Source organism: Lactuca serriola, chromosome 5 (genome assembly GCF_051521515.1).
Source record: "Lactuca serriola cultivar US96UC23 chromosome 5, Lser_US96UC23_V15, whole genome shotgun sequence".
Taxonomy (NCBI): Eukaryota; Viridiplantae; Streptophyta; class Magnoliopsida; order Asterales; family Asteraceae; genus Lactuca; species Lactuca serriola.
Window position 1 is genome coordinate 94,625,439 of NC_136412.1, and position 11,350 is coordinate 94,636,788.

Consider the following 11,350-nt stretch of genomic DNA (forward strand, 5'->3'; position numbering starts at 1 on the left):
GATACAAAGACTTTTACTCAAACATACTTATGAACTCACCAACATTATATATGTTGACCGTTTTAAAAATAACTTGTTTTATCGGGTAATCGTTAAGCTGGAAGATTTGCAAGTGTGTATGGTTTTGTTTTATGTAACATCACTTATCATACTTTTAACAATTTGAACTTATGTATTTTTAACAATATACTTGATGTGAACAATGTTGGTTGTAATATATAATGTTTGTTATGAATGTTTTATGTTTCATGTATATTCATTGTGATGATTATTCAATTGTTAGTCACACGAGCCCCCAGACGTTTCCGCTTTCTGGTTCGGGGGTGTGACAGAACTATTTTACGATAATCCAAATTTTTAAATAATAAAGTAAAGTTGAATTATACTTAATTAATCGTGAACTAATCCTTTTTGAGCTAAGATTTATATTTAACATTCGATTCCATTTCAAAATATTTCATCCCAAAGTGGATTTGGGTTCGTGGAAAACTATCAAATTTTAATCATTAGAAAATGAAACTCTAATTGTCGTTTAAACATGATTTCGAGTATCAAAATCTCTTCCCATGTACATTTTTTTGGAAATCCGGAAAATCGACACGATCATTAGTCATGTATGTAGCGTCTTAAGTAACTAAATTTGGTTGATATTAATAAAGACGACAGGAAAATAATAACGTTATTATAGAACATGTGTTTGTACATATGATTGTGAGTGACAAAATTTTATAAATACCTAACATATATACACCTTGTATTTTTATAAAACCAAAATAGAAATACGTGAATGTTATATATATTTTTTATATATATAAAAACCAAATGTATTTTGGCTGTGTATTTTAAATAACAAGATACATCTATGATTAAATGCATTTAATTTATATAAATACCCATATATGTATTAATGCAAAAACTTTACTAGAAATGAATTGTGGTATATTAAATCAAATTGGAAGATCTAACAATCTTCAATCACCCAATTCTTGTACATACACCCTCTCTCACTAACGTCTTTATATCACATGCACATATCTTGAATGATATGGGTAGTACTCCTATATATTTTTGGAGATCATATGGTAAAATGAACATCACCTACATATCTATAAGAGATTAATCAAATCATTTCCCTTCTTCAGCTCCACCTCTTTATTTCTCCTTTGATCGTAGTTGTCAATGAATCATCAACACAACACCCATTTCCTTCATTCTTCTGATTACAGTCAAGAACATGGTGTTGTTCTTGACAAATCAATCAAGCCAATGGGACATCAAACCTTCATTGCTTCTCCTTCATTTTCCCTGTCAAAACACCAAAGCTCAAACCCCCAATCCAAACACCTATTTGAGCCTTCAAAATTTTGCCAAACAACAAACCCAAACACCATCTAAGCCTATTAATTCAACTTTGTGAATTTACAGTCAAAAGAATAAAAAGAAGAAAACCTGCTACCAATCAGAGAAACACTCCTCTTCATCTTCATGGGTTGTCCAGCACCACCGTAGGAGGGCTTTCCGATCAGTCAAGAGGTGGCCGGAAACAGCTCATCGCCACCTACTGTCTTCACTCCCTTCTTCATGTTTTCTGTCAGACGGGAGAAAGACAACCAAAGGACCATCAGAGCCGCTCTGTTGCCTTCAATTTCCTCCATTCTTTTCTTGATCAAACACCCACGAGCATTCCCTGTCGTTGCCTCGTTCGTGATTCACTTTCGCAATCCACTTCCAGGGAAACCCTCATTGGCGAAAGCAATCAGCGACATCACTAATGTTGCTTCCGTCCTCCCCTCACCTGAAATCGAAACGAGTATCGGTGGTACCCTCCTTGAACATCGATTGATGTTGTTTTCGATTTTTCCCCTCGGTTCGAGGCTATTATTGACGAGGGTAGAACCACACGCCATCGTCGGAGACCGGTGGCTACCTTCCTCATTGATTTACGCCTCGTTCCCGAGATTAACAAAAGAAAAGAAGAGGAGAGAAAATAAATTCATGAGAGAAAAGAAGAGAAAGGAAAGGAAAAAAAATTTATTTTGTGTTCCCGAGTTGGAGAGAAGTGGAAGGAAAATGAATTATTTTGTTCTTTCTTTCCAAATCCTCCCTAATCGGAAGGAAAGTTAGGAGGGAAAGTGTTCCTCTAATTTCCCTCCACTTCCTTCCACTTCTCTCCTTTAATGAAACTTGGGAACACCAATTTCTTTTATTTTCTTCTCATTTCCACCCATTTCCTTTCCTTTCTCTCATTAAGTTGAACTCGGAACGGGGTGTTACGTCTTCTGTTGCTCCGATTCACCCATTCCTGCTCCCGGTCTATTGAAGAAGACGCATCCCCTTTGTATACTTGATGAAGTTGTCGAAATCAGTCCCTGCAATTGTAGCCAAAAATTAAAATCAGCCATTTGATAAAAACCCTTACAAACCTAGTCCTATGTGATTTAGTCTTTTAAAAAAATGGTCCCTCGACTATTTTATAAGATCAGAATGGTCCCTTTGTGTAAAAAAAATTACAAAATAACCTTTTCTTTTAAATATAAAATATTTGAAATGCAAGTCCCTTTAGTTTAAAACATTTATAGTCTGAAAAAGGTGACCTCGTGGTTATTCACGAAAAGTTTCACCAAAAAGTGAATCGGGATTGAGATCACGCTTCGAATGTGAGTTTCTACGGCCCCTCTTTAGCGGTTTTAATATTTGGGGGAAAATATATGTGTGTCTATTAAAGTTTGATAATTTTCAAGTTTTATATACAAAATAACATCTTACTTTGTTATTGGTCAAACATTTATGAAATGGCAATCTAAAAATGTGATAAATCACTAGAAAATCTATTAAGTTAAAGTAGATTGCTATAAGTTGATATAATTATACTATATGTGAAATATAAATATAATTATTAAGAAAATCACAAGATTATAACTAGATTTCTATAATTACACAAGTGGATATTCCGAGTCACAAAAATGATGGCTTTACATGTATAAGATAAAGTATCTCATGGAAGCATGGAACAATATAGTAATGACCAAAACTATTATCTGTGTATAAAATGAAAGAATATTGCCATAATTGATGGAAGATTAAATTCATGAAATTATATAATAATTATTTAAAATTATAAGATTTAACTTTTAATATATATATATATATATATATATATATATATATATATATATATATATATATATATATATATAAAAGGTAATGTAAAAATGAATTGAGAATTTATTAATATTTTTTTATATTAATTATAATAATATAACTTCATTATACTAGTTATTTATTCTTATCGCGATAAATAACATGATCGACTTCATGACTTAAGAGTCGTTATTTACGAAATAAATACTTGTCGAGTATTGTATTTAAAGACTTTATCTTTATTCCAAATTAAATGAATTAAAAATATTCTCACATAATTTATATAAAATACGGGGAATGTAGATTTACGGTCGATCCAAACCTGGATAAATTCAAAATTAGCTATTATGCTAACACAACGTCGAAACTGTATCTAGTATGATAAATTCTTGATATTATAAGAATTCCAGTTATCATTTTCCTAAATGGTGAATAATGTTACATATCTAGTGAGTTTGGAATGGATGATATAGGTTTATTATACCTATTCCATATAGGTTTATTATATCTATTCCATATATTCTATATAGGTTTATCATACCTATTCCATATATTCCATATAGATTTATCATACCTATTCCATATAAGTTTATTATACCTATTCCGAATACCAGATCCAATATGATTGAGTTTCCATTATAAACTATTCCCGGTTTCGCGAAAGCTAAGATCTCAATACTTAGTAGAAACCATCCAATTCATAAACGTTAATCTGCAAGGGAACGAATAACGTCGGGTGTAAGTTTCATATTATTGATCTTATACGGTAGGATCGCCCGCCTGGAGTTGCTAGCTACAACTACGTCTGACGAGATGGATTTTGGTGCTGACGTTAGCATTATTGAACATTATCACGTGTTACAACGAGGTGAATGAGTTTAGCACGTCCTATTATGGTGCCAGTGCAATAATAAAGTACAGTGTCACGAGTTCGATTATGATTTCATTATAAAATAACAGTTTTGCTTCGTTACCGTATAGAATCGATATTGGATTTATACGGGGTTTATGTTCACTTATTTCAGTTGAAAGAAACTGTATTTAGTGGTATAGCTTGTGACTCAAAGCGATAAATGTCAATACCATAAATTAAATCATATAAAACTTATTTAATAACATGACACGACTCGACAAGATTTATTAACTTATATAAAATAAGTTATTTATATATACTATTTGTTCTTATAAGAAAACACAATATTTACGTGAGAGGAGTTTTCCCCACCGGTTAAGTGCCAGTTTTCAAATTAAGTCAGATAATACTTAATTATTGCTACTACATGATTTTACAAAGTTCATAAATTCAAGACTTATGAGTTTTTTATATAAATGATACAAATTCTTGTATAAGGTTTCAAGAATAAAGTTGGTTATTTTATGTTCTCACAAAGGGTAACATTTCCTATTTTTATATAATTTGATATTCAAAATCTGTTTATAAAAATGCATTTTGATATAAGTCTTACTTACTTATATGTATTTTCCAACTTTTGTACATTTGGATTTGAACAAATGGTATTTATGAATGAGTAATAACACATTGTTATAACTCAACTATTTTATACTTTTAATAGAAAAGTAAATATTTATAAAAGTTGGTCAACCAACTAAATTTTATTAAACACTTTTGGGTATAAAAATACTCTGTGTCAAAACTTGTAGAATTCACCAACAATTTTGTTGACGTATTTTAATGCATGTATTCTCAGGTTATTTAGCATGTCGGAAGTGTTCTCTCAGAAGACTCTTCGTTAGTTATATTATATCTTTGTAAACGTCGGATTGTTAAGCATGTGTCACGATTTAGTAATAGTCATTGTCAATGTAATTTCTATTTCAGTTATAATAGAAGATTATATTTGTACTGTTCAATGTATGTTTAATAACTGTGATTACTGATTTACGTCGCGCGCCTCGGCGTTTCCGCCGGCGGCTGAGGGTGTGACACTTGGTACTCCAGGGACCACTCTAAAAGGTAGCAGCTTCGAGAGGAGAGTGAGAGTGAATCAGCGAGGTGTGCATAAATTGTGTGCCCAACCTCTCTATTTATAGTCATGGATTTTGGGTGCGCACGTCATAAATATATGTGCGAGTTGTGCATGACAACCATGGCTTCATCCAGAGAAGGCCATGTATCACGTCCCAAATTGGCCATTTCACTAGCAATCTACTCGAATCCGATGTCAGGTGCGGTGCATGCGGAGACGCACACTTGGAGCACACGAAATGATTTTGTAAAAATCATAACTTCTTCGTGCGTGCTCCGATCTAAGCCCTCTATATCTATGTAATGATCTCTGTGGGTACTACAACTCTCCTTTAGGTTGTTTTGGAAAGTTTTGACTTTCATTTTTGTGCTTAACAGGGGTAAAAATAAATAATTTTACAAAAAATCATATCTCTCTCATATGGTCCACGTTTTCGAAAAACTTTTTCCTAAAGTTTATACCTGGAGGAGTACTACGAAACTCATTTTTTCACTTTTAGTCAAAACTTAATCAATCTCTAAGTACCGTTTTCACATAATTAATTTTAATTAAGCAATTGTTTTCTATTTTTATAAAATCTATAACTCTTTTGTTAGGAATCTTATATCCTTGAGATAACGTTAACGAGTACTATCCAAGTATGTTAACCAACTTAGAAAAATTACAACTTTTCATATGCTAATTTTTTAGCCTAATTGACATTTTTAACAAATAAATGTAATGACACATTTGATTCTTATTATCTCAAAAATCGAATATTACAATATTCAGCTATTACATCTATTTTCCTACTCTTTCCTAATGTTGATCAGTGATGGAAACCTCTCGGTTGTCACACTCTACCCCTATTTAGGAAATTTCGTCCCGAAATTTTATCTTGTCGTCGGGTTTCCTGCGAATAAGTGAGGATACTTGTCCTTCGTTTGGTCCTCTCATTCCCATGTGTACTCTTGTCCTTGCTTAGAGTTCGATCAGGCCTTGACAGTGGAAATCCAAATAGGCTTGAGTCGTGTAACCTCTCTGTCCATTATTTTGACTAGCACATCGATGAAGTTCAGTTTAGCATTAATCTGAATTTCATCAAGTGGAATGACGATCATATCATCGGAAAGGTACTTCTTAAGATTTGACACATGGAAGACATCATGCATGTTATTAAGTTGTTGGGATAACCTAAGTCGATAGGCAACTAGACCTATCCTTTCGAGGATTTCGAATGGTCTTATGTACCCTGGATTTAGTTTACCCTGCTTTCCAAACCTTATAACTCCTTTCCAAGGAGATACCTTGAACATCACCTTGTCTCCAACTTGGTACTCTAAGAGTTTATTCCTCACTTTGGTGTAACTCTTCTGGCAGTCACATGTTGCCTTTATGCTTTATTTTATCTGCACTATCTTTTCAGTCGTCTCGTGGATAATTTATAAGCATGTTCGTAGGGTATCCCCAACGAACTACTTGGCCAGTTAGGTATCGCCAACTTCTGTCCGAAAAATGGGAGATTGACATTTTTGGCCGTATAATTCTTCAAACGGTGCTACTTTGATGCTCACGTGATAGCTATTATTGTATGAGAACTCAAACTAAGGAATGTAAGTATCCCATGCTCTGAGCATGTCTTCCGGTGTTTGGATGGTCCTTTTACTTTGGCCATCTTTTTTTTTAAAGAGGCTTTGTGGATGATAAGTTGTACTCATATCCAGGCGTGTACCAAGGTACTTTTGCAAACTCTGCCAAAAGCGAGAGGTAAACCTACTATCTTTGTCAAAGATAATGGATAAGGGTACCCCATGCAATCTGATGATCCCTCTAAGGTACGTTCTAGTCAGCTTCTCCATCTTTTTCATCTCTTTTATTGGTATAAATTGGGTATACTTGGTTAATTTATTGACAATTACCCATATAGTGTCATAACCAACAGTAGTCTTTAGTAATTTGGTAACAAAGTCCATTGCAATCTGCTCCCACTTCCACTCGGAAATCTCTGGCTGCTGCAACAATCCCGAGGGATGTTGATGTTCTGCCTTGGCCTTGGAACATGTTAGGCATTTACCTATGTAGGTCGCAATTTCTGACTTCATGTTTAGCCACCAATAAAGTTCCTTTAGGTCAAAATACATCTTTTCTGCTCCAGGATAAATAGAATATTTAGTCCTAAGGGCCTCATTTACAACTAGTTCCTTGACCTCTCCAAATTTTGAAACCCGTACTCGGTTCATGAAATATCTCATTCCATCATCCTTAATCTCGAGTTGACTTTCCATTCCTCTAAGGCCTTCTTCTTTAACGTTTCCCTCCATTAAAGCCTTGATTTGGGCACTCCTAATCTGCGAGATAAGATTTGACTTGATAATCATCGTAAGTGCGTTGACTCTATGAGTTTTAACTCGCTCTTTATGGATCAAGGCGTCAGCTACAATGTTAGCCTTTCCTGGGTGATAACGAATATCACAAGCATAGTCATTTAGCAACTCTAATCATCTTCTTTTTCTCATTTTGAGTTATTTCTGATTGAATATGTGTTGCAGACTCTTGTGTTCCATGTGTACCACACATTTTGTTCTGTAAAGGTAATGATGTCAAATCTTCATAGCAAAAACTACCGCTCCCAACTCTAGATCGTGGGTGGTGTACTTGCCCTCATGCACCTTAAGATGTCTTGAGGCGTAGGCTATGAATTTATCCCTTTGCATCAATACATATCCCACCCCTTGATGTGAAGCATCGCAATACGCTACAAACTCAACAGTGCCTTCTGGAAGGGATAGTATCGGTGCACTACACAACATTTCCTTTAGCTTTTGAAAAGTTGTTTCTTGCTGGTTTCCCCAAATGAATGTTACTTCTTTTTGGTTTAACGTTGTGAGGGTGTTGTCTATATGAGTGAAATTTTCTATAAATCTCCGATAATAGCCAGCCAGTCCTAAAAATTGACAAACCTCTGTTGGCGTCTAGGGTGCTTCCCAATTCTTCACCTCTTCGATCTAAGAAGGGTCGACATGAATTCCTCTACTGCTTACCACGTGCCCAAGAAAGTGTACTTCTCTTATCCAAAATTCGCACTTAGAGAATTCTTCGTACAACTTTTCTTTCCTAAAAAGCTCTACGGTCACTCAAAGGTGTTGCCCATGCTCTTCCTTGGTTCGTGAGTATACCAGAATATCATCGATGAATACAACCACGAATTTATGCAAGTAGGGCTTGCACACTCGATTCATGAAATCCATAAAAATAGTTGGGGAATTGGTCAATCCAAAGGGCATGATCAAGAACTCATAATGATCATAGCACGTCTTCAAGGCAGACTTTGGAATGTCCTCTTCCATTACTTAAAGTTGATGATATCCTGATCTCAAGTCAATCATAGAGAAGTAAATGGATCCTTGAAATTGATTAAAAATATTATTTATTCGGGGTAGTGGATATCTATTCTTAGTGGTCAACTTATTTAATTCTCTATAGTCTATGCACATTCGAAAAGATCCATACTTCTTCTTGAAAAATAGAATGAGTGCTCCCCAAGGAGAAAAGATTAGTCTAATAAAACCCTTGTTAAGAAGTAATTGTAGTTGGCTGGAGAGATCTTGTATCTCTGAGGGTGCCAATCTATAAGGAGACTTTGTTACTGGGGTAGCTCCTGGAATAATGTAACACCGTAATTTTCAAAACTAAAATTTTCATTTAAATTCCCTTAATTCTTAAAACACTTTTCGTAAAAATCTCATTTTTGTTTAAATTACAGAACTTAACTCCATAATCAAATAAATAATAATCCAGGATCCTCTAAAACATAACTCTTCCTCTGGTGTGTACAATCGAGTCGGTGTCGTCCCGTGATCCCGAGAGAAACCTGCAACACATAACACATAACACGGTAAGCATGAAGCTTAGTGAGTTCCCCAAAATACCACATACAACATATATTAGCCACTCGAGGCTATAACTTTGTTGACCCTTTGGTCAATATGTCTCAATGGGACCCTCCAGTCCCATAACTCTGTGGACCCTTGTGACAACCCGAAACTTTGTCCGTTTCTGTCACGCGATTTCCGATAATAAAGTTTTGAATTCATTAATTTTTCCGTCAAAATTTTGGTTTAATAAAATAATCTAGTTATATTTAATTAAACTATTAACGAGTCGGAACCAAAAATCGCGCGGAAACCCGAATATCTCGAGAAAACTACATTTTCAGTCTAAAATGGGATTACGACCGTAAACTAGTTTACGGCCGTAAACTCGTTTATGACCGTAAAATCTTTTACGACCGTAAACCTATTTACGGTCAGTGGAAAGTGGACCCCTCACCTCACCCCTATAAGCACGATGCCTCCGCCTTCATTAGAACATTTCTGGCTAAAAACTCTCTCTCTCTTTCTCTCTCTAGACCTCGACCGTAAACACTCAAAACGCCTTCTAACTTTCGAGAGCATCGAGAAAACCACGTTTGGAGTCTTTTGGAACGTCTGGAATCACTCAGCTCATCGAAATCAACATCCAAACCCCATTTTCCGAGTTTACGGTCCCGCCTTCAAAGACCGTAAACTCAGTTCTTGAGTTTACGGCCGTAAACTCGACAAACTGCAGAAACCGTAAACTCGTGTTATAAGGCCGTAAACTCACCTTCAGAATCCGTAAATTTGTGTTTTAATGCCATCAACTCATTCCTTCGATTCAAGCAAGTCTCGGTAACATTCCTCAACCAAATTCAAGTGTTTCTGACACTTTATTTATCGAAATCGCTAATTTAGATACATATACGTATTTATTTGATAATAGGATTTCGTTAAGTGTCACGCGCAACAACTCGGGAATCTTCATTTCAGTCAACAACTCCACGAAACAACTGTGAGTTCATACCCCTACGCTTTTTCCGAGTTTTTCATGTTTTCAGAAAGGGGGGGGGGGAATACAAGCAAAAGTACAAGGAAACTTGTGCTCAAATATATTAGTTGTTTAAGATTTATATTTTCAGTATGCTTTTAACACGGAAAACAATTTTACCAACCGATTAAGAAATCAACACGTAGAAACAGTTTTCAAAACTAGAACAATGAACTTGTGAATCATATAGTAAAACATATTATTTTATAAAGGATTCATGCAAATCATAAACAGGATTTTTGGTGTTATTACTTGTAAATTTGTTAGGCTATGTTTGAGACACATCCTTGGTAACACTCACATCATTAAACAGAGTGGAGGACTAGCCCTCATGACCAGAATCTCTTGTAGGGAGAGCGTGACTGTTGTGTATAGATCTATACAGGACTGACAATCCTGCACCTCACTGCTAGCTACAGTTGGACCGGCAGGTCTGCGGGTGACAAAGTCATTAAGGATATCGACCGTTGCGGGCCATGTCCAGTCAGTTATGGTTACGAAACTCACAACCTAGATAACAAGAATTTACTTTGTAATAGTGAATCAATTGAACTAACCTCAAAGTAACAATCGTTAGATTACTGGAGGGTATTAATAATACCTTCAGGACTTAGTTCATCCCGGTTTCTTTTATTTATCTTTTAAGACTAATATATCTCGGGGTGTAACCAGGGTCTTTAAAAGAAAATTGCTTATATATAAACACGAGTATGGTAGATACTTGAAAACCTCAGTTTAAAACGGATAATCAACCCACCACCTTTAAGGAAAATGTAGGATTTTCCCAGGATAAACTGGCTATTCGAAACGGATTGTTTTTCAACCAGCGGATATTCATATTCATTCCACGACACATTGGATTGTACACGTTCTGTACGAACCTGGAAGTCATGGAATGAATGGGTTTCCAAACGCGCTTTTGGTAAGAAAATATTGGATTTTCTCGAGGAACACTTATCAAAAAGGATTCAAAGAACACTTTTTCACCAAAACTAAATGCTTATGAACTCACCAGCTTTATGCTGATTTTCAAACTGTTTGTCTTCTCAAGAAATTAATAGACAGGTACTTCCAGGAGTTCGGAGAAGTTGAAGCGTTAGTGTCATGAATTTCTATTTTACCTTTGATAAGAACAGAACTATGTATTAAACATTGTAAAACTTTTTCACATATGTATTCAATGCCTGGTTGTGTTTACTATGCTTGCTGTTATTCATTGGTTGTGATGCTACACATGACGTCACCTCCGCCCCGGAATGTTCCCGCCATCGGTTTCAGGGTGTGACAACCCTCTGGTGCTAAGCTCATTGGACCCTCCGGTCCGGTCTGCTCGAGCC